The following is a 24315-nucleotide window of genomic DNA, read 5'->3' on the forward strand; positions in this document are numbered from 1 at the left end:
GCCTGTTGGTATAATTCTACTTGAAATTACCACAAATATAGTGTTTTGAGTATTGAACTTGTGGAAAAGAGCAATGGAAAACCATCGTGTGAACAAAGAAGCTCACTAATCGCTTGTTATATTACATATCATGTTTTTGTTTCACACTCCAGTTAGGAAAGGGATAAATAAGAATTTTATAGAATGTTACGAACAATAAAATAGAAAATGTTAGTAGTACGTTGCATAAAGCTCGCCATTGTCAGGTGGTTAAGGCACTCGAGTCGTCATCTGAAGGTCGCGGGTTCGAATCCCCGTCACACCAAACTTGCTCGCCCTTTCAGCCGTGGGGACGTTATTATGTGGTGGTCACTATCACTATTTGTTGGTAAAAGAGTAGTCCAAGAGTCGGTGGTGGGTAGTGATGACAAGTGACATCCCTCCAGTCTTACACTGCTTAATTAGGGACGGTTAGCGCAGATAGCCTTCGTGTAGCTTTGTGCGAAATTGAAAACAAAACAAACATTACATAAAATGAAACAATATTTGATTATTCATTTAAAGTTAGTTTTATTAGCAGTGTTGATTAAAATACTCACTATTTTTATATTATTACTTAGTAAATGTAGCTTAGACAATGGAATTTGTGTTAATTTCCATCACCTAATCTAGTCGAGTCACTTGAAACAATATTCACATTATAATCAAAAACTGTCGATAACAGTAAAGTTACCTGAGTTGTCACTTAAATCTGATCGTTTAAAGTTTTTGTTTTATTACAATTTATACTCCTGCATACACCGAGTTATTAAAATTGATATCGTATTTAGTAAATTAATTTTAAGTTCTGACACAGGAAGGTAGTTTACTTTAATCAGAAGTTATTGATAATTTAGAAAAGCAACTTAATTACAGCTAAAGCTAAACTGGTGTGAATTTTTTAAAACATATATGATTATTACTATCCTAATATAAGTATTATTTCTTGTATTTTTATAGAATAATATACTGTATAACTATAATCAAAGGAGAAAGCTACGAAGGCGACATCTGTTATATCCTAGACAAGAAACTTTTTTCGTTAATATTACCTGGAATTGGGAAGTAAAGGTTAAAATTATTATTAGCCCAACTAATTAGAATAAAACTGACGATTGGATATTAGGTCTACGCTTAGTAATAGTAGATAGGTAAATAATTTATATCACATAAAAAAAGTTTCCAATAACTTGCTTTGGCTTCATTAGCAAACTTCCTGTTTGAGAAAAGTAAGTGGCAAAGTTTTAACTTGAAGTTGTGGCAAAATTGTAATTCTGTTCTACATCAAGTTTTAAAATATAGAATTTCTTATTTGCTGTTGTAGTTTTTCACTACAGTATTAGTGTTACTGTTGGTACTAGAAGTAAGTCTATTAAACACTACTGTTTGCAATATTACAATTTGCGATCAACGTTACTGGTAGTAGTATTAATTCTAAGGTTAGTGCTGGCACAGTCAACTTAAATATTATAATCAAATCAATATGCTTAGACTTAGTGATTTAATATAACTTGTCAAATAGTATATTATCGATTACTGGTAGTTGTCTTTCAATAAACACTGGTAATGGTTGTACTGGCCTAGTGACTGTGTAGTGGACAGTATGTAATATATTAGACATGTTACATAATACACACTACCGTGGCGTCAACTAACCAAGTTAAAATTATTCAATGTGTTGATGTTGTTTCCATGTAGAAAATCAAATACTTAAACCTATAATTTTATTAAAATGTCTTAGTATAGCTGCTACTACTAATAATAATGCTACAGTATAAGAAACTTATTTTTTATATTGGGAGTGCATCTTGCAAAGTTGAGAATTTTTTGAAGAAATGAAATTTCAAAATTTATATGGAGTAAGGTTTTAAACTCAAGACTTTATCCAGATGAGCTATCTCAACCTTACCGACACAAATCTCAGTTTGCAAATTTACGTAATTGTTTATTGTGGGTGAAATTTGTCAGAATGCTTGATCTGTTCATGTTATTGTTTTTAGTTGAACATGTTCATTTTAAGTGATTACTATAGATATTTTAAAAGTAACACGTTATTTTATAAAATAATTTTTTTTGAAGAACTGAAAATTACAAGTGTATGGGATTCAAATTGGAGACAGTAATGGAACAGATGCTTTCAATAAGTAAAGATCTCAGTTTTCAGTTCAGGATTTGTAGCATTGAAAACATCATCATCACAAATCCTAATAATCCTGTTTTGATAAATCTATTTAGAAGAGCTATGGTTTTTAATAACACCTAATCTCAGTTTTAGTTTCTTCAGAAGAAAAATAGACATGAATAAATATAGGTATAGACCCATTTATCTGTAATGTCTTAGTAGTTGAATGAAAACATAGAAAATAAGTTGGTATAGTAAAGAGTGTAAAATTAATATTCCAATTGACCTTTATGATTTGATTATCAAGAAGATAAAACTCATTGATTATTACATAACCAAAACATCAAAACCAAATTGTGTAGCTTTTCACACATTTATGAACTTATCCAGTCAAAAAAGTCATTCATTTAATTTTGAATTGGTAACATCATTTGGTCCATCTCGGCTATTATACCAATCCACTAAGGACTACAAATAGATTAGCAACTCCTTTTCCTATAGTCAAATTTGATTTATAAAATACTTGTCCAATATTCTCTTAAATTACTTCAATGTTGCAGCTACCAAAAATGTAAAAATTATTAATAAAGATTTCTTAAAGTTCACTGAAAGTAGGTAAAATGTTTGAATAGGAATATAGCCTTTTGATAGATGGAGGAATGACTAATAGACTGCTTAAACTTGTTGGTAAGGTTATAAGCATTAATGGCTGATGAGGAGATGATGCTTTACAAAATGACTTAGATTAGTTGATGAGTTGGATGAATAAATGGCTTTTAATTATACTAAATGTAAGATAATGTGTGTGAATGATCATAATTTAAATTATTAGTGTGATTTTGATGTGAATAATTTTAACTGTTATGTGAGAAAATAATCTATTTTGGTTGATTAGTCTTAAACCATTTCAAGGATTTTAGGTTGAATTTACAGAAATATTTAATACAAGTCTAAAGAAGTTATATATTCATTGTACAGTTGATGGTTAGGCCTCATCTGGAATATTTTGTTCAGTCTTGGACTCCTTAATTTAAACAGAGTATTCATTTCATAGAAAGAGTTTGCAGGAAGGCTACTAGGATAGATTGTCATACAAGGATGTATTAAAATTATGAAAATATTTTTTATCTCAAAAACAAAATAATTAGAGTAGATTTGATTGAAGTTTTTTTTAAGATTGTTAAAGAAATTGACATTGGAAATCCATCATCTTTTTTCATGCTTAATGGTGAAAATTATTGAACAAGGAGAGACACTGTGGCAAGGTTATCTTCATCTGAGACAGTTTTGTTTTTCTAATGGGATGGTTAATTTTTGGAATGAGCTGCCTTAAGATGCAGTAAATGCAAGAGAGTTTAAGGGAAGATGATACTTATTGAAGTAATAAAAGCTAGCTTTGAGAGTGTGCTTTTATTTTTAAGTTTAGTGGATGGTTTACAGTCAGTAAACCAACAGACCCCTTGTCTTTCAATATTGTATGTAATATTAACACTGTTAGATACATCAAATCATTTTAACTGGAGTTATTTCTTAAATATTCTATAATTTATATATAATAGTTCTAATAAGCCATTTCAGCAATTTTTTTCTGATTTTTAACAAGAAAACCTAAATACCATTTTAAACAAAGCGTAACTGGTGTCTTGCAAAGAATACTTTCTCCACCTTGTACTTAGTGTTTATTTATACAACTTAAAATTCTGTATAACTTCCAAAAGGCATTAGAAAGTGCATAACTGCTATACCCCATATAGAATCTGCTGCTGACAAACAACACTAATGCATCCATTCAGAAACAAATGTTTATATTAACACATCTAATACATTCTTACTATATACTATACTAACGATGTATAATTGTTACATCGTTGTAACATTGTTACACATTTAGAACTCCCGTCAATAGATACTTACACTGTCTATAAGTTAAAACTATTAAACTAACACTGATGCAACTCAATACTGATAAAAGTAAACAACCTAAATGTTGGCCCTAGATATATAAGTGCAAATAATTTTGGAAGGCTTATTCATTCTGCAGACAGACTTGGTGGTTATAGAATTTATAATTTTGCAGTAATTTTTTTCTTATACCATTGATATTGTCTGCATACACAACAGTTTCAGAATTTCTGAATTAATTATTATTTTTGTGATGTTATTTGACTTGACTATAATTTTGATTAATTTATTACTTTTAAAGGTGTTTCAAATAGAATTTTCTAAGTTTGTAATGATCTCTCAAGCTAAATGAGCCTATACAAACAAAGTATAAGAAGACAGATTCAGCCAGGGAAACTTAAGAAGTAAGATGTGTGTGTCCTAGGCTGTCAAACAAAGCTAGGATATAATGCTAAGGAAAATACTCTGTACATGTATTTCATAATTCTGAATAAACTAACCATTACTTTTACAAAATTGTCAGTTATGTTGTAGGCAAAATATTACAATTTTTCCTCATAATGAACTTTAAAACAGAATTTTAACCATACTTCACCATTCATTATACATGGTGACATCATCAGAGGCCATAACTCTGAGATGCGCATATTGTGTACTGACATTATAAGAACAATGGCAATTTACTAATACATAGGAAGAAGTTATTTATCGAAACCTGCCTGTTTATTTTAGCACTATACTTACTCAGGACAGATGCATGAAAAAGGTTAATTTGGTCTCATTCATTCATTACTAGTAAATACAAATTGAGTAGAATATTTGAGGACTGACATTTATCTTGCAAAGCTATAAGAATAATATTGTAATAACCCATAAACAGAACTTTTGGTAAACTTATAACTAACCATATTTTGTTGTTGAAGAAAAAGTCTCTTTCTCAATTGATAAATGTAAAAATTTACTACCTTTAACATTTGTATTTCTAAACTTTTAATTACATCACTAATATATATTGACCAGACCCTTAATGTTTTGAAAAACTGAATGAAATCATCTTTAATTCTTCTATGCACAAGCCCCTAAATTTTCTCATATTTATTTTTTTTTCAGTAGAAGTGGCATAAAACTACAAATAGTTTAAAATGAAGTTTCACTAGTTTTGTTCATAATAAATTTATAACAAATATTGTATTAAATATTTTCACCACAGCTGAAAACTAGATGGTTGAATAATTTTTTTTTCCCTTAGATATGGACCAAAAATGTAACTGTATTCCAAGTGAGCTGTGCAAAGAGATAATTACCTCTTTTGACTCATAATCACAAGCACACGAACGTTCTTTTATCTATACTTCTAATAACAAAGAACTGCCTCAAGGGCACAATTGACTTCATCTTTCACTGAGCCCAAATCCTTTTTTTTCAGTTATGCTATTGAATGGGTTCTCATCTGTATTAAATAAGTGTTCTAAAGTATGATAAACCAAACACATTACCTTGTACTTACTATAATTAATGTCATTTGACAACTTTATGTCCAACTATCCATGTCATTCTGTAGAAACTTAACAACCACACTGGAAGTTTAATATTATCAGCAGAATTTACTAATTTGCTCTTTTTGCCTCCTATTAATATAAATAAAAGGCAAAAGCCCAAGCACTGACCCTTGAGGCACCATACCAGTAACAATAGTCCAGTGTGACTGAACACTGTTAAGAACAAACTTTTGCTTTTTTCCATCCAACAACCCATTTGACTAGTCTTTCTTCAAACTCCACTGATGTTATATTTTTGACTAATCTTTTATATGACACTAGTAAAAGTAGGCAGGTAGATGTTTGTGATGGATGTGACAGTAATGCTAGGCCAAGGGGCCCCTTGTTGTCCTTCATATGTTATGTTTGGGAAATTAAAGTACACCTAATCCACACACTATTTTCACCATCCAGATAGCATGTAATATCCTCAAAAATATAGAACAGCTTGTGAGACAAAACAATATTTATTTTAGAGGCCTGTTTGATGTTTCAATCTAGATCCTGCTCTGCAGTGAGTGGTGCCTGTCCAGATATACTTCAATCACTTAGAATTGTACTCAAACCTATATTGTAACCTGTAAAGCCATGTCGATTTCGCTTCCTTAATTTCTATGGCCACTAAATGCACACTGTTCTTTATTATAACATACTTAAAATAGGGTGTTTTACATTATTGCTCATAGATTATTCCTAATGATAAATTTACTTCATAAATATGCCCATTTCAAACTATACTGATCCATGGACCTCAGGAGTAAAGCAGAAAGGGTTGCTTCTCATCTCTGCCATTCCTTAAATTTCAGTGGAGCGAGAGTCATTACCACTTTCTTGTTTCAAGCCACTGGGATGGTAGACCTATAAGAATGATGTACAACATAAATAGTACTGACTGTTAAGTTGAAATTAGGGCAGTGTTCTGCTAGTGTAGTTAACAGACATACTCCAGGAAGATGATACATCTCATCAAGGTTATATGAGGGGATGTTGAAGCTTTGAAGTGAGCAATCATTACAGTTTGGATCCCCTCATTCAATCTATGCATAGATATCAGCTTTTCAGCAGTTTTGGATTTAGAATTGAACCAATTACCCAATTGCCCACAATCATGTTGAAATGATTGGAATCCATTATCCTAACCACATATGGATGTCAGTTTCTGGTGGTTACACTTTGGATTTAAAGCTGAAACAATTTTAATGTCTTCACACATCGGGCATTCGGGATCCTTCATCCTACTCCTATGTGGATGTCAGTTCCTGATGGACGAGTTTTGGACTTAGAGCTGAACCTATCAACAGGAGGTACTCACACTTGTGGTGAACTGGCATATATACAGTTCATCCCTTTGATTGGGATCCCTCATCCTACCCCTGCAGTCAGTTCCAAGTAATTGAGTTTTGAATTAAGAGCTGAACTAACCCCCATAAGTTCTCCCATGTGTTTGGACAGTGCCCAGTACATCATTCACTCATTTTACCTTTGGTGCACTGCTCTGGTATTGTGGATACACTTGTTGGTTACTTTATTTCTTCCTCATATTCTACCTCTTGATGTCTTTATACTGAGGATTTGGTTGGGATGTATATATATATTTCAATCTGGTCATATGTGCCCTGTTCCCTGATCAGTAGTAGAATTTCTTCCCAAAGACAGTATGATCTTCTTTCCTACCCTCACATGAATGTTGGATCCTGAAGTTCGAATTTTGTATGCAATTGACCTGACATGTACAGTCTGTTGCATCCTTGACACACTACACTTTGAGGCACATCCCTTATTTTACCAACATTCTGTTCATCAGGTGAGGGCTAGCCCATTCCAATCTTTGGAAATTAATTTCAACTGTAAAGAAAGAATGATTGGCACCATTAAAGAAATTCCTGTTTGATTGGGGTAACAGTAATGACAAAAAGAAGTATAAAGATATGTACCAAATGGCTGCAAGTTCTTCTTGCTATATGTAATCTACATAACAAGACCGACTGCATCACTTTTAATAATGTTTAACCCTTAAACAGTGGGAATGTTGTAGGTAGCAGCATCAGTTGATGATGGCTGCCAGTTTTGAAGGTAAATAAATGTCATTTTGATATTTAACTGCATGTCTCTGTTAATGTACTTTTTTTTTTTTTCATATGGGTAGTGAAGTTACTGGGAATGAAATTACCGAGAACTCCGTATCGGCAGTTATAATTATTCTATGCTGAAAATGTATTTCCAACAGCTACTTATTTCATTTCACTCTTCCCACCCTTCCTTCCAGTTGTCAATGGGTGCTTAGGTTTCTGCCTAAACTCAAAGTGATAGTTAGGTAGAATATCACAGAGGGCTTCACATGAGCCATGGGGCCTGTATATTGGTGGATATTTGTAAACTGAGAGATATGTGGGAGCAAAAGGCTTGTGGCATGCAAAAAATGTTTGCAAATAGAGGGCAGTACTGGACAAGAATAGCTATGTATATGAGTGGAAGTACCTGTTAGGAATATATTTTCAGTGTATGAAAATTATAACTTTTGATGTTGCATAAGGAGATATGGAACATGAAAAGAGGGCCAAACTTTGCTTTTTTTTCAGAAATTAAATGTCTTGTTTAATGTTGAATAAGCAGGTACATGTTTAGCAGAGGTTCTAGAAGATTGTACCTTCCATATTTTTGAAAATTAATAAGTGCATTCCTTACATTTTGTAAACAAAGTTGTGGTTATAGATGGCAAAGTTCCTTCATTTCTTTTTTTTCAGAAATGATTTGTATTATTTAATATTGTGCAAGTTAGCATGGATTAAGATGGGGTCTGAACTTCCATTTTGTACCACAAATTAATAAAAACAGCCAGATGTCCTTATACTACCATATAGTACCAAAATTAAATTAAATGTTAATATTTTTATTTGATTGGATTATTCATCAAACACTTTAAACACTTGAATGTTTGCTACATATAGAATAACCGAGCCAGAACAAAATAAGGGAAATTAAAACCAGGAAGTGGTTATATCCTGAAATATCATTTTAAGTCTCCAGGGTTAGACAGCAAACAGTAATCACATTATTAAGAAAATATTATGCCTCACCACTAGCATTTATATGCATAATTGTTTGTTGGAGCCTCATGTCCTCTACACTAGATTCAGCAGGATAGGCCATTTGGATACACCATAATACTGTTCCCATACTCCTCTTATAATTAAACTCTGCATGTCACATCTTATAAATTTTACTTTTTTGGTCTCCTTGGATATGAAAATATAATTTAACAGCTTGAATTGTAAGCTATGAACATTTAATAGATGAAGGAACATTCAAAGCATTTAGATTTAATTTCTAAACTATTAACAACCTTATTGTAAACATGCTTACAAACATGTACAACTGTGTGTGTGTGTATATATGGACTGGCTTTTTTACAGTAGGTGTGGATTGTTGGCAGTAACTTTCAACAATAAACAAACAGCACAGTCCACATGTTTTGAATTAATATATTAAAACAAGTCAAACTTTTATGCAAATATCCATTGTTAATTATCACAGTTGTATCTAGAGTTTTAAGTTTTTTGTTTTGTGAAAGTCCACACAAGCTGGTTTAATTAATGTAGAATACAATATGACAAGATAATTGATTATTCTTGCTCTATTATTACAATACAGCCAGTTATAATTTTACTGTAAAATCACTACTACAACTATTGATTGTCACATGGGCTTTGAATACTACTCTCTTATTCATCGGTTATTTTCTATAGTAACTGAAATGGCCTATGTGGACTTTGATGAAAAGGAGAATTATTTAATGCTCTTCATTGTGACAACCTACAGTGTAATGAATATTTGTACATACATTTGATGTTTTTAACATGTTTTAAAACAAATGGTGTGTGTGCTGTTTGTTTATTGTTGACATTTATTCCCAACAAGTTGCAGACACCTCCTGTAAAGAATGTGACACACACATAAAAATTAACACCAACAATATTGAATGATTTGTAATAATAAGACTGGAAAATAATATTAAATTTTGGATTTCACCAAAAGCAAAATTAAAATTATCTTTGCATTAAAGGCCTGTTATATTCTGTGATTCACCATACACTCTGCTGTGGACTGCACTTTTGCCTGTTCAAGACTCTTCAGCTCAGCTTCAGTTAACAAATGAAAAAAATACAGTGGCCTTTTATAATGGTTGTGTACATAATATTTATGGAGTGTTTGAGTCAATTTAACTCATTATTTAGTAACGTAAAGAAAAAAATATTTAACATCATCTTTTAAACATTGGTCAATCTTTTAATACTAAATAATGAGTTTGGCACAATACCACAGTATTATTCTCATATCTAAATTGATATTGGTGGGTGGGGTCAGTGGGTACCAAAATTTTCCTTTCTCCAATGGATCCTCCTTCAAAAAATTTAAATAAAATAGTGAAAAAACAGTCAATAGGTAATCGACCACGTCTTGAAGACTCTGAGCAGCAGTCTTCAACATCTGTAACACACGTACCTCATTTTCTTATATTACATTCTCTTTCAGAAAAAACTTTAGGGCAAATGTTCCTCTTTTTTATTCAGAAGGGACGAGAGGGTCTTGCTGGCTCTCCAAAGTTCGTAGAGAAGCTTCGATCTGGAGACATTAGTTGAAACATCCACAACCCACTACAGTGAAATCCTCTTGAATTCAAGGCAATTGGGGATATACCTATTGAGGTTATTCCTCATGCTACCTTGAATTCATCACGAGGAGTTATTGTTGAGAGGGATTTGAAGAACATCCCTGAGTCAGAGATTCTCGCTGGTCTCTCTGCTCAAGGAGTTTCTACAGTGAGGCTCATCTCCACTCGCAAAGATGGAGTTACACTGTCGACAAATAACCTCGTTTTGACATTTACATCACCACATGCACCTGCCACCATCAAGGCCATACATTCCAAATCCTCTCAGATGTTTCCAATGTCAGAGGTTCGGCCACTCTAAGATGTCATGTCGTAGTTCCTTGACATGTGCTCGTTGTGGTGGCAAGGACCACGATGTCTATGAGTGTGACATGGACCCACATTGTGTCAACTGCAATGGTTCTCACCCTTCCTACTTTTGTTCTTGCCCAAAATAGTTGGAGGAAAAAGAGGTGCAACGTTTGAAAACGACACATAACTTTAGTTATCCTGAGGCTCGGAAATTGCTGTCCGCCACTCCATCTCGGACATATGCTGCTGCACTTCGTTCCACAACTACAGTGGGAGTGCAGACAGATCTCTTTGTGCTTCCAAGAGAATTGTTTTCAAAACTAATGAAAAGCCTTTTGACCTCTGTGGTTAAAAAGGTCGATGAATCGACTTCTACACCCATCTCTGTTCCTCCCATACTTTCCAACAAACCTCAAGATCCACATCCTTCAGTTTCAAATACAGGCATTTCTTCTGATACATCCTTTTCTCCCACCACAAGAGACAAAACAATTATTCGTTCACGTCCTCAGTCACTGGTACCATACTGTATGTCTTTCCTTACAAGAAACATTTCTAAAACATGGTTATACAGTCGCCATTCGGCAGTTTACTCTGTACAGAAACGACAGGCTGTGTGATGGACGAGTACATGGAGGGTTGGCACTATTGATTGATCAGCATGTGCCCACCCCTGTCTTTGTCACTCAACACACCCTTGGAGGCCGTAGCCATCCATGTTTCCTTGGGTCATACCATCACTGTTTGTTCTCTCCACTTGTCCCCTGGAAAGACATATGATCAATCAGACCTTGATGCTCTCGTTGAACAGTTGCCATCTCCCTTTCTAATCCTGGGGGACTTTAATGGACATTATCCCTTCTGGGGAAGTGCTGTTATTGATGGGGAGGGGTCACTCTGTAGATTATGTGCTCTCTGATCACAATCTTTCTCTTTTCAATACTGGTTCTTTCACTTATTTTCATGCACCTAGTCAGTCCTTTACCACTATTGATCTCTCGGTTTGCTCCCCTATATTATTTTCCCATTTTTCATGGAGGGTTGACAATAATCCACTAGGCAGTGATCATTTTCCTATACTTTTGAGAGAGACTGGCCGTGGTCGATGCCATCCTACCCACATGCCCCAGTGAAAGCTGGATCAGGCAGACTGGTCCACTTTCACTGCTCTCGCAGTATTTGATCCTGCCATCATGAATCAGCCATCAATAGACAACTGTGTGGCAGCGATAACTGACTGTATTATACAAGCAGCTGCTCAGTGTATTCCTGAAACCTCGACACGTTTTCCACGATATCCTCGTCCGTGGTGGAATCCTGCTTGCCACTTGGCACGGAAGGCTCAAAAATGGGCCTGGGATACATTCCATAGATATCCCACACTTTCAAACCACATCGCTTTTCAATGGGCCCGTTCACATGATAGGTGAGTAAGATGTCAAAGTCAGAAGGAATATTGGATTAAGGTCACAACTAGCATATCTTCTTCCACCAGTTCCAAGGTCATATTGGACAGGATTCGAAGGTCAGCGGGTACTACAATTCTGTCCCCCCTCTCGATCTTATTCTCTGATGGCCAAGAGGTAACTGATGTCCGGAGCATCGTCGATACTCTAGGTGAAAGCTTTTGCCGGGTATCTAGCACTTCTACTTGTTCCTCCACTTTCTTGGCCATCAAGACTCGGGCAGAGCATTCACCTCTTTGCTTTCAAACTGACTGTCTCTTTGACTATAATAGTCCCTTCACACTGGTGGAACTGAAGATGGCCCTTAATCAGTCTGGCAATACCTCTGTTGAACCTGATGATGTACACTATGACATGCTATACTATCTCTCTCCTGCTTCTTCTAATTGTCTTTAACTGGATCCGGCAGGAGAAAGTTTTTGCTGATGCCTGGTGCCACGCTATTATCTTACCTTTCTCTAAGTCTGGGAAAGATCCCAAGATTCCTTCAACCTACCGTCCAGTTGCTTTGATGAGCTGTCTCTGTAAGACCTTGGAGAGGATGGTTAATGCTCATCTTGTTTGGTTCCTCGAATCAAACAACCTCCTCTCGCCCACCCAGTGTGGATTCCGACGACAGCACTCAACCATGGACCACCTAATTGGACTTGAAACATCAATCAGAGAAGCCTTTCTCAAATGCCAACATCTTGTATCAATATTCTTTGACATTGAGAAGGCTTATGACACAACATGGAGGTATGGCATTTTGCAAGACCTCCATATATATGGGTTACGTGGCCATTTACCCATGTTTATTGTAAATTTTTTAATGGAGAGGAGATTCCAAGTTCGTGTGGGTTCGACACTTTCCTGTTCTTTTGTACAGGAACTTGGAGTCCCTCAGGGCTGTGTTTTGAGTGTCACACTTTTCAGTGTAAAGATAAATGCCATCACTGAACAACTCCCTCTCACTATTGCGAATGGGCTCTATGTTGACAGCTTTCACATCTTGTGTCAGTCGTCGAACATGAGATATATTGAGCGGCAACTACAAACTGCCCTCAATTGAGTGCTGAAGTGGACTATGGTGAATGGATTTAAATTTTCTCTCTCTGACACCGTTTGCATGCACTTTTGCTGCCAACGGGGTATTCACCCTGATTCTGAACTCCGTATCGGTGAAGTTTCACTGGTTCCTGAGACCAAGTTCTTGGGGCTTATCTTTGACCGTAAGCTGACCTTTATACCACACATAAAGCAGCTACGAGTCAAATGCACAAGAGTGCTGAACATCCTCCGTGTCCTCTCTACCATCAGTTGGGGAGCAGATCTATGTTCTATGCTAAAGATATATCGTGCTCTTATTCGATCAAAACTCAACTATGGATCAATGATCTATGGTTCTGCCAGACCCTCGGCCTTAAAGATGCTGGACCCCATTCATCATCAAGGACTTCGACTCTGCACTTGGTTTTTCTGCACCTCCCCAGTTCAAAGCTTATACGTAGAATCTCATGAACCTTCTCTGCCCCCCGCTGTTTGCAACTGTCTTTACTATATTCTTCGAAACTTCATTCCTTACCAAAGCATCCCACCTGAGGATGTGTTTTCCTTCCTCAATGGGCCATACTTTTTCGAAACATACGATCTGCCATTGCTCCTTTTGGCCTTCCCATCCAGGTACAATTGGATGAATTGGGTCTGTCCTTTGGATAAGATTGCAGAATCTACTGGTCAGCCCATCCCACCATGGCTTATTACAGCCCCCAAATGTGACCTTTCTTTCAATCATCTGAAAAAGGCAGATACTCCCGATTGGAAGTACCGTCTTTTATTTACTGAACATATTTTGAACAATCATTCCGTTCCAATTTATATGGATGGTAATCAGGTAATTCGGTGGGCTCTGCCATGGTTTGTTGCGGTTCAGTGGTTGCACGTAGAATCCCCTCTACAGCTTCTGTGTTCACTGCTGAACTGTATGCCATATCTCTTGCCCTGGATCATATTGAAGCTGACCAGTACTCCAACTGCACTATCTATACTGACTCACTTAGTTCTCTACTGGCCTTGGAATCGCTTCACGTTGGCTCACACCCTGTTCTCGCTGGTATTCAAAACTGACTGGCCCATTTCTCATTAACATCTACTTCTATCCAGTTTTTCTGGATACCAGGCCACATTGGTATTTGCGGGAACGAGCTTGCAGACACGGCAGCTACATCCATCTGCTCTGGCACTCTCACCACTGTGCCTATTCCATACATGGACTTTGGTCCTGTATTCAAGACTCGGCTCCGTGCCAGCTAGCAATCCAATCGGAGTGAGCAATGCGACAACAAGCTTTTTCAGATAAAACCCTATTTTGGGCTTTGGCTGTCTAGCTTCCATAAGGTTTGAAAGGAGGAACTTGTTCTAACTAGACTACGCATTGGTCATAGTTTTTTAACTTATCGTTTTCTTTTATCTGGAACAGTTGCATCAGTGTGTAGTTTGTGTAACACTCAAATCACTATAAGCCACATTTTACTTTCTTGTCATCGTTACGACTCTCAATGACGGCACTATTTTAAACATGTTTTGTCCCAGGGTTTGTCTGTAACATTGGACAGTGTTATTGGTGATGGTGACACTGTTTACATTGATAAAGTTTTTAGTTTTGTAATGGCTATTAATCTTTTTAATCTCATTTAAGTGTTGGATATTTATTCATTACACATTTTTAATTGTAGTTCCCTTTTCAGAGTCTCAATTTCCCTAGTTCAATTTGAAATTGGAAAATGGCCAGAACATTAAATCACTTGACACCAGGATTGGAAAGGCCAACTTCAGGTGAATAATGCTGCTGTTTGAACTATCCATTTATACTACCTGTTAGTCGTCCTGGCGAGCTATTATTACAGTTTTGCTGCATGTTTTTTAATACTTTTATTATTTTACCTTTTTATAATGGCTGTTATGACACATAATCCGGAACCAGGACTGGAAAGACCAACTTCAGGTGACTGACGGTGGTTCTTGTACTTCCGTGTTAGTTTCTGGTGGGTTGTGATCATTACCATTTTGCTAGAGAAGTCCATTACAACTTCTCTTACTCTGCTTTCTCTCTTAATATTGTAGACTAGGTGTCAACATTGGTTTTATGCTTTTTCTGTTTTTCAATGCTGTTTTGTTTTACCTTCATTTCTTTTTCTGTATTTTATTACATTTAATTTATTTCTACTATTTTACTGGACGTTTGGTGCAGATAGCCTAGCTACTTTGTGCCATAAAACACTAAATCAATCAATACTTAACCAGTGAGTCAAAAGGATTCATAAACTCCTGAACACATTGGCTCCTAAGCCTATTTTGCCAATACTTTCCATGGCCCCACTAGTCATTTTACAATTACATTTGTCAAGAAGAGTGTATATGCAGCTGCTCTGTCCCAGCCAGTACGTGGCCCTTTAAAAAGAAAATAAAGCACAGCTCACCAGTGGGTTGTGTGGGAGCCAACATGTTAAATATTACAAGGGTAGAAAAAATGTGCAAAGTATTGTTGCAATAAGTGAAGAATAAGTATGTCTACATTTTAATTCTCATAGTTTAGGATTAAAACAGTAACTTGATTTTTAAATAATTTCTAAAGTCTGAAGACAGGATTTCTTTTGGCTTTTCATATTGTTGTGACATTTGTTAAAATTTTTCAGACAATTTGTAAAGTCTATATAATATACGTGTTAATTGTAACTATATTTCAACAGTTTTAATGAAACAATTTTTAGAATCAATATTCTGTCATTTTTTAAAATTTATTTAGTGAAAACCTTGCTGTTGTGCCACATTAAGTGGTTTGATCATTTACTAATGAAATGTAACTTTAGATTAGCAATAAAGAATGTTTAAATATGACTGAACAAAATTAAACTATCAAGTAATAATAGATTAAGAATATTGATTTGAGATTTTTTAAAATTTGTAAATATTCCTTTCACTTCCTCTTGTTTGTGAATTGTGAAAGGATTTGTGTGCTAAATTACATCTGCTTGAAAAATACAGAAATTTTATTGAATAACAAGACATTAAAGAACTTGAGACAAGATAAACTTCTACAGTTAAGATGGGTTGAATAGGTAATAAAGAAAACTATTACAAGTTCACAAATATACAATGTTTGGAGAATATTTTGTCATCAGGTACATTACCTAGGCAAATACAGAAATACAAATTATTAAACAAAGACATCACATGACTGGAGATCATTTGTGGGTAGATAAAGCATTTTGTTGTTTGGTTCTTTGTTTAAATATGATGGTTTTACTTTTTAATATACCATGATTTTATTGAGCTACAGTGTTTGTAAATATGACTTCTAATACCTTCACAAAATAAAACTCATCAAACCAGGTAGGTTAAATTTACTTAGTGATTGTGGTAAGTAACTGCAAACTATTCCAAAGACTTCAATATTTACTGTAAGTTATTATTTATGCATATTTTATAGAAACAACATACAAAACTTACTACATATTTGAAAAACAAACGTGGTGGTATTTTTAACATGCTGTTATTATATACATGCATGGGTTTATTGTACCATGTTGAAAAGATTGATTTGAATTGAATTTAATCTCTCTGTTGACACTAATAGAAATGACAACTGTCAAAAGGCATGCAGTGGAAAAAATCCCTGCAACTAGTTAAACTTGAGTAGTGTATTGTGTTGGGCACACCCATTGCATCAAAATTCTTACCAACAATACATTGCAGCTAGTCTTCTTTGCTCAAGAACAAATGCAATACAATTTTCCCTATTGCAATAACATATGGAATGGAAAAAGATTGTTATGAATGGCTTACTAAATAATCATATTTGGATATATGCTCTGATCCAAGGGTTTGGTTTGACTGCACATTTTATATTACTGTTTTTGGGAACTTGTCATGGAATTGTTTCAACAGGCATCTGCTACTGTTAATTTATTATACTTGATTAATGAGCTAGATGATAAGTCGATCAGCAAGTACAGCTAAATGTCCAACTTTCTAGAATAGAGCTGTTGATGCCATTTGGTACCTTCCCATGTGTTAAGGAAATTAACTTTTGGACACTGATTTCCTGTATCTACAGGAATAAGGTTGATGATATGGTATTTCTAGGAAGAGTTTCACTACATAACGCTATAAGTTTAATAATAAATTACTGGGAAGTTAATTCCTCCAATTATTTTGAACTTCACCTGTTTGCTAATTTCAGCCCTCAATTGATTTTGGATTAAGAGCTGTTTGGATAATTTATTAGTATTTATGGGTATTTAATAGAGCAATGATTCTATATACACATTTTTTTGATAAAAAAAAATATAGATGTGAATCTGTATTTCACTCCCACCTTGTATGAGTACAAAGACACATCAGAGATAGATTAGTATTGTTGAACTATATACAGAATGTTAAACCATCAAAGTTTTGAGAAAGTATGATTAAAAGCTATTACAGTGTGTATAATTAATATATGAAATAGTTGCAACAACATTTATTAATAGGAAAACTTGTGCACTTGCAACAACTTAACCCTATTGCAGCTGGTCAAAGGGAATGTCATCACATTTGTTGACTTCCATTCAAAGTTTTACTGAAGTACTATTTTATGAATTTATGTCAATAAGTTTGGTATAAAATTGCATATTATAATTCAAATTTTCATGCTATACATTAGTTAATTTCTTAATTTGAAAGTAAATGTTAAAATAACACAAATATCGATTTTTATGAGTGACATGGTAAGTTGAATACAGCACTGTTTCAAATTAGATGTTTGTGATGTCAAAATACTAAGCCTATAGTTTTGTACAAATTAGGAACATAAATTATTAATATTGATAAGCTACAATATAAAATAAGAACCCCATATCTTTATTTGCTGAGATATTGCTTATGTACTGAATTAAACACAGTAACCCCACTCACCTCTTTAAATTTTTGGAAACTGTCCATTATATACACTTACTTCAGTATCAAATGTGACAACTTAGAATTCCCCCTAGTAGTTTTTTCAGTGTTATAAAAGGCCACCTCATTCTTTCACACCAAGATTTTAAGGAGACAGGTTGTCTTTAGTCTGCTCAATATTTCATATTTTTTAAAACCTAAATACAGCTTAGTTACTAAGCTTGATAAATTATAGTGGAACTCTGTGATATCGATATGGTAATTTATGATTTTTTGGTTATTCAACTGTGTGTGTGTGTGTGTGTGTATAAAACCAGAAAAGAAACCTTCATATGCAAAATTTTAAAAGACTTGGCAACCTACATCAAGCAATAAGGTCGTAACTGGAAGAGATAACTGTTTGCTTTATTTCTTTATTTACTTTTCTATAGTATTGAGAAAAATAGTTTTAATAACTTTTTTCTAAATAGCAGTAATCTATAAAAGTATATAATGTATAATAATTGAAATGTGATTGAATATTACAAAATACTGGTCTACTAAAACACAACCAATACAGGATCACTGTATAAAGACTGAAGGTCAGTTTTACATTATAGGATATAGTAACATGAGTGCACATGCACCTCATCAATACAAGTTCTATAATGTTAGTTAGGCACAACTGAAAGGTCAGTATAATAAAAATAATAGATATCGAACATTATGAGACTTAAAGTAGTTAGGTTAAAATGACTATAGTATGACATATTTATTTCCTATATATTTTATGGTGGTTACATGGTTGTTCAAATTTACAAACCTCACCCACATTGTGAGGGTAGAGAAAATAAGTCTTACTGAAAACAACTGTTTGAAATGTTATTTAGGAGGTTTTTAGAGATTAAACAAATAATATTTGAGGTGTTTGGGAAGAAGAACAGTCTTTTTAATCATACCATGAAAATCACTTTGTCTTGGACTAATAACAAAACAAACTCACTATTTCACAAATAAATCTTTAATAAAAATATTCATTAAAAAAATCAGAATTTTTTGTGTACACAAAACTTGCAATGTTTACTAGAAATCTACAAATTTTGAGAAGGTGCACATACTGTATCAAAAGTTATGGTATTAATACTGAACTTGTGTAAACCAAGCCCATCGTGAAAGGATTAATTGTATTAGAAACTTTATAGTACAACAAGCCCAGAAATGAGCAATTTGAAACTTTCCATAATAACTGTATAATATAGGATTAGTCTGCTTATCTAAATACCTATATCAATAAATTAAATGGGTGTAATTTTTTAAGTTTATAGTTAGCAGGTCTCTGTCTCTCTCTTTGTTACAGCAGAGTAATTGAAAATAATCAATGAAAGCTGTGGTAATAGGGCTGAAGGCTCACAATAAACAGAAACATATTTAATATAGAAAACAGTCTGTACTTATTTTTTCCTTATTAATTTGCCTCTATCATTAGTTTTTTAAAACAGAAGGTAACTGATATGAACTTACACTTCCAATAAGCTACCTGGTAAAGAGTATAGATGTGTAATTATATATTGCTCTGTTTCATAGAATATAGCATCATCTGTCAAGTTCCCTTATTGGTTAAGGTTTTCCACTATAAGCCCTTGTTAGGACAATGGTCACTAAACACCTTTCTCTGAATACATTCCTAGACACTTTTTAAGACTATATTTTGGACTTTTTTTCAGAAATTGTAGTAAATGTATAACTTGCTTTGTATAAATGTTTGTATTGTCTTTGCCATTAAACTTGTTACGTTTAGTTCAAGGATATCTCCTTTTTGGATGTTGTTAAACAAGTACAGTAGATACTTGTTCAAATGATCATGTGAAAGAGAACACTATTTTTCTATCAAGTGGGATCTGACAGTGTTCTAACTTTTCTAACTGGGTGTAGTTTCCTATTTTGTGATTGACCCTCAAATTACCATCTTTTTATATTGTTTGCTATCATTAGTGTGCTGTTTGATTTGTATTTGCTTTTGGCTGTTACAGCACTTAATGTGGAGAACTGACAAAAGAACTTGGTGATATATATAGCAAGGTAATCAACTGATACAGTCAGTTACCTTTGTAAATCAACTACTTTTATTATGGTAACATAAAATAGCAACTAATCAGAATTTCTTTTTTTCATTAATCCAACTTCCAAATAATTAGATATATATTGTCATTATGGTTTGTCATTTTGTTTTTGATTAAATCAAGTCTGTTCAGCTTAGTTGATTATTTTTACAACTTATGAAAATAATAAATTAAAAAAATAATGCTTGCAGTAATTACTGTTTTCAATTAGTCCAACTATTCTAGCAGTCAAAAAATACCATTTTGACTGTTGTTATTTTGTAGATTAAAGTTTAATTATCTTTGTGCTGGTATGAACGCATAAATGAAAGGTCACTAGTTTGATTCCTGTAACCAATAGCCACTAACCAGCTCATCCTTTCAGCTGCAGGGGGTGTTATATTTCTTTGTTTTTGTCTTATGATTAACTAATACTATCCATTATCATCACTAATTTTTAGCTGAAAACAAGAGGGAAAGCAATCAGGTTGTAGCAACCAAAACTAGCTCTGAAGCTGCTCTTTTGCAAGTGAATAATGTGATTGGCTATTACACAACACAATAGCTTTCTTACTTCCACTGATATAGCTTTGTTCAACAGTATGCGTGTGTTATACTTGTACACTACACATAAATGTGAAGATTGTTGGTTAGTGACCATTGGTTACAAAAAACATCCCCAGCAGTGCCTCTTGTTTGTGTTTGCTTTGTTTAAACTAAACAATGCTATGGTTTTAACTCAATGTAATGGTATCTTATTAGAAGCTACAAATGTAGCCGGTATTACTTAGGGTAAGATTAAAAAAACATCATGCCAAGTTCATATTTGTTATTTTTTATTTGTTTGAAAAATTGTTGATTAAATAATAATTTGCTCATTTAACTGTGTCAGAAATTAGTAGACATGGATTAATAACAGCCTGTCAGTATGTAATTGAGTTTATTGACTAACTCCTGTGTAACTACAACTAGCTCTAGCTAGGTAGGAAGCATAGAAAAGGAAAAACAAGTCTGGTTGTTGTTATGTGCTACATAAACACTTATATGGAAATCTCCAAATTGTTTTATTTACTGATTTCTTAGCATGCACATGCATTTCTACAGTTTCTCTCAGTTTGTACTGTAAAATTTCAACAACAGCTTTTCACGTAAACATTTATAATGTTTGTTATAGTTATGAAACTTTTTCAATCATTTTTTAACATATTAACCGTTTTACTTTCTGATATGAATTTCATCATTAAAAGCTTATGATGTTTTTTTATACTTATGAACTTGTCTACTTTTGCCATATTTAAAAAATAATTAACAAAATCCTGTAATTTCTCTATTAAAGATTTTTATATTACCATGATTTTAAAATTTACTGTAATACTTAGTAACTACCATACTTTCTGTTTTTCTAGGATTAGGGTGAACTTGTTTTCTCAGAATTGTATATTATCTATTATGTATGGAAACAATTAAGAATCTTCTAGTTTTCCACATTAAATCTAATAACATATACTTTTGACCCTTAAACAGCAACAATCATCAACTGATGCTGCTACTTACAACATTCCTGCTGTTTATGGGTTAATGATGAATCAGTATATTTAGTTTTAGTAGTACAGTTCTGTGAAAATTTGTAGGGAAAGCCTTTTGAACACTATTTTTCAGCTTCTTACAGGCTTTTTACTATTTTGTATGAATGATACAAATTTATGTACAACAGTTCAGTATTAATAAAATATTTAATCCTAAATTGTTGTACCTCAAGATACGACTAACTCTAGGCTGACACGAAACCAGACATTATGTTCTGCTTGTATGTCATTTATGTTGTGATGTAGACAAATATTTTCTATCCAGTCATGTTTAGCTATTGGTTATATCTTGTTTGGAGGCTAAGATCTATTAGTTATTCTCCAAACAACTCTCTGTAACATCATAACAGGATTTTTGAAACATTTATTAACAGAAAATGAAAGTCACCTGAGAAAAAAATTTGTTGTGCAAGTGTCCTCTGAACTCCCAAGAGCTGTTTACTTTTACTGACCATAATAGGGTTAATGAAAGGTTTAACAAAAATAAAAGAAAAACTGAAAATAGGAAGGTCAGTTGAAGATAATTGATTAATGGGCTTAACAGTTAAGCAGGTAGTTAATTTTACTTTTGCCCCGCTCTAGTGAAATTGCTCATTTTCTGGGTAAAATACGTAGAGTACCTAAATTGTGTTTAGTGAGTGTATTGTAATTTTTATGGTATTCTTAAAACATTTCTGTGTGGTTTATATGTTAGTAATCACCTGCAAACAATTTAATGCATAAGTAACTGAGAAAAATGTATTTAACAAGCTTGTATGGTTCACTTGGACCCAATCAGTGATTCTCTTGTTAATTTAAGTAAGAGAGATAAGAAGTAGGTGAGAAGCAAACCAGCATGGGCCAGAAAATTTCATGTAGAGTGATTTTTCATTTTTTGCCCACCTAGTTCACAAGTGTCTAACAAAGTTATGGATATGGAATAACAAGCTCAGAGTTAGGAGGTCAACACAACTAGAATTTTTTGGTGTGTTCTAGCACTGTATAAAACTTGTGGTCTCAACCACAAGCAATATAGTGAATACTATTAATTCTCAATATTTTTTGTTATTGTTACTTTATTGTGACAACAGATGAACTTGTTAAGAAAAAATGTATATATCTACTTGATAAATTAAAGTTGGCAGAGAGTGAAATTTTTGTTATCTAGAAGGTAACCTGTGGTATCTGTGCTTTAAGGGAAACCCTGATATGACTGCATGGATACATTCTGATTGATATATCAAAAGTCAAATAAACCAGACAATATCTCATGGGTAAGTATACAAGGTATTTACATAGTGACCAAAGTTTGGTTTCAAATAGCATGATATAGTAATCCAGGTATACAACACACTAATGTGATGACATTATTTGATTTAATTTTATCTGTCAACAGTTCAGCACTTTCTGTTTAGTATTATCAGGTAATGTTTAGTGAAGAATGTTAGATAAATTATTTGAAAATCCATTACAGAATCTGTATTAAGCTAAAACTTACTGAAAAAAATCATGCCTCAAAAATAACTAAATATAAGTTGTGTGCATATATTACAAAAGATGTAGTTTATGGAGAGTTAATTATTAGTTAATTTGTTATAAAGTTTGAGAGTATATTTTGATTATTCATTGACCATGCATTACCCATCTTATGCAGTAAGAAAAAATGTAACTTAATTGTTATATTTGGAAAGTTATTCATTAGTTTATGCATACTGATGGATTTGTTTTGGCTATGTAATAATCATTTTACTCTTCAACAAATTTGTTATTCATTTATTACTTAAAAAGATAGTTTGAGGTCAACAAAGGTTGCTATAAAACTTAAAAATAAATAAATCTCAAAAATTTAGTTATTGCTGTATGCAATGATAAGATTCATTGTGTTGTGTACTTGTTTCAAAAAAGTGATGTGAGGTCATTGATTGTTCATCAAAAGTAATTAAGGAGATAACTAAAACAAAAAAAAGCCTCTTAGATGTTAGTTGTTAAGTCCAAGTTGGATAAAAGTTCTTGAAATAATGGATTAGTAAATTGTAAATACCAAAACTAGGAGAAAGACTCAAATAATAATGCACAATGTAAAAAAGAAATGTCAGAAATCCAAAATTACATCTTCCCCTTGTTTGAAGTACAGTACTTAAATTTAATATCTTATATTTGTTGAGTTTGTGATTTTGGTATAGTTTACATTTTTAATGTTTGAATTATACATACATCAGTTATTTCCTGTTTACATTAACTTTAAGATAATGCTGCTCAGTGGAGGGAATGCACATGTTAAACTATTAAAACATTTTTCAATCAAATTTTCTGGAATAGTTTTTTTGTTGTTGTTTTTTTAAATTGGATCACTAAGTAACTTTTAACAGAACTTTAGCTTATAAAACCACTGTCAGGTGATAAATTCCATTTGATAAGAAATATTTTGTATGCTTTAGTGAATTAGTGCTGCTTTATCATTGTTTGTGTTATGGAGTTTATGTAAACTTATTCAATGTAGCATGATAAAAATTAAAACTTGGTACTGCAACTTTATTTAACTACTTAGATCCAAAAATGCTTACATAACTTAGCCATTTCAGCAATTTAAATTAGAGCTACAGTATAAGTACAGTTTGGTTTGTGATTTGAGCTACAGTGTGTTACATCTATCGGGAAAAATTGTCAGTGTGAAAAAATGCAAGCCAAGTTAGAAAAAGAAATTGAGGAATCCTTGTTTATTATTAGTAGTAGTGTTATTATGAGTA

At 33.3% G+C, this 24315-nt stretch overlaps 1 protein-coding gene across 12 annotated transcripts in view; it reads left to right on the forward strand.

Annotated features, from left to right (window-relative positions):
- The first annotated feature begins 1006 nt into the window (after positions 1-1006).
- Positions 1007-24315, forward strand: part of Tab2 (TAK1-associated binding protein 2) — a 79059-nt gene continuing 55750 nt past the window's right edge. For 8 of the 12 annotated variants that reach the window (XM_076448717.1, XM_076448718.1, XM_076448720.1 and 5 more), the window contains exon 1: positions 1009-1247. The gene's annotated coding sequence lies outside the window, so the exon portion shown is untranslated. The other 4 variants (XM_076448722.1, XM_076448730.1, XM_076448724.1 and 1 more) reach the window with 4 other exon arrangements.

This window comes from Tachypleus tridentatus, chromosome 8 (assembly GCF_004210375.1).
Source record: "Tachypleus tridentatus isolate NWPU-2018 chromosome 8, ASM421037v1, whole genome shotgun sequence".
Taxonomy (NCBI): Eukaryota; Metazoa; Arthropoda; class Merostomata; order Xiphosura; family Limulidae; genus Tachypleus; species Tachypleus tridentatus.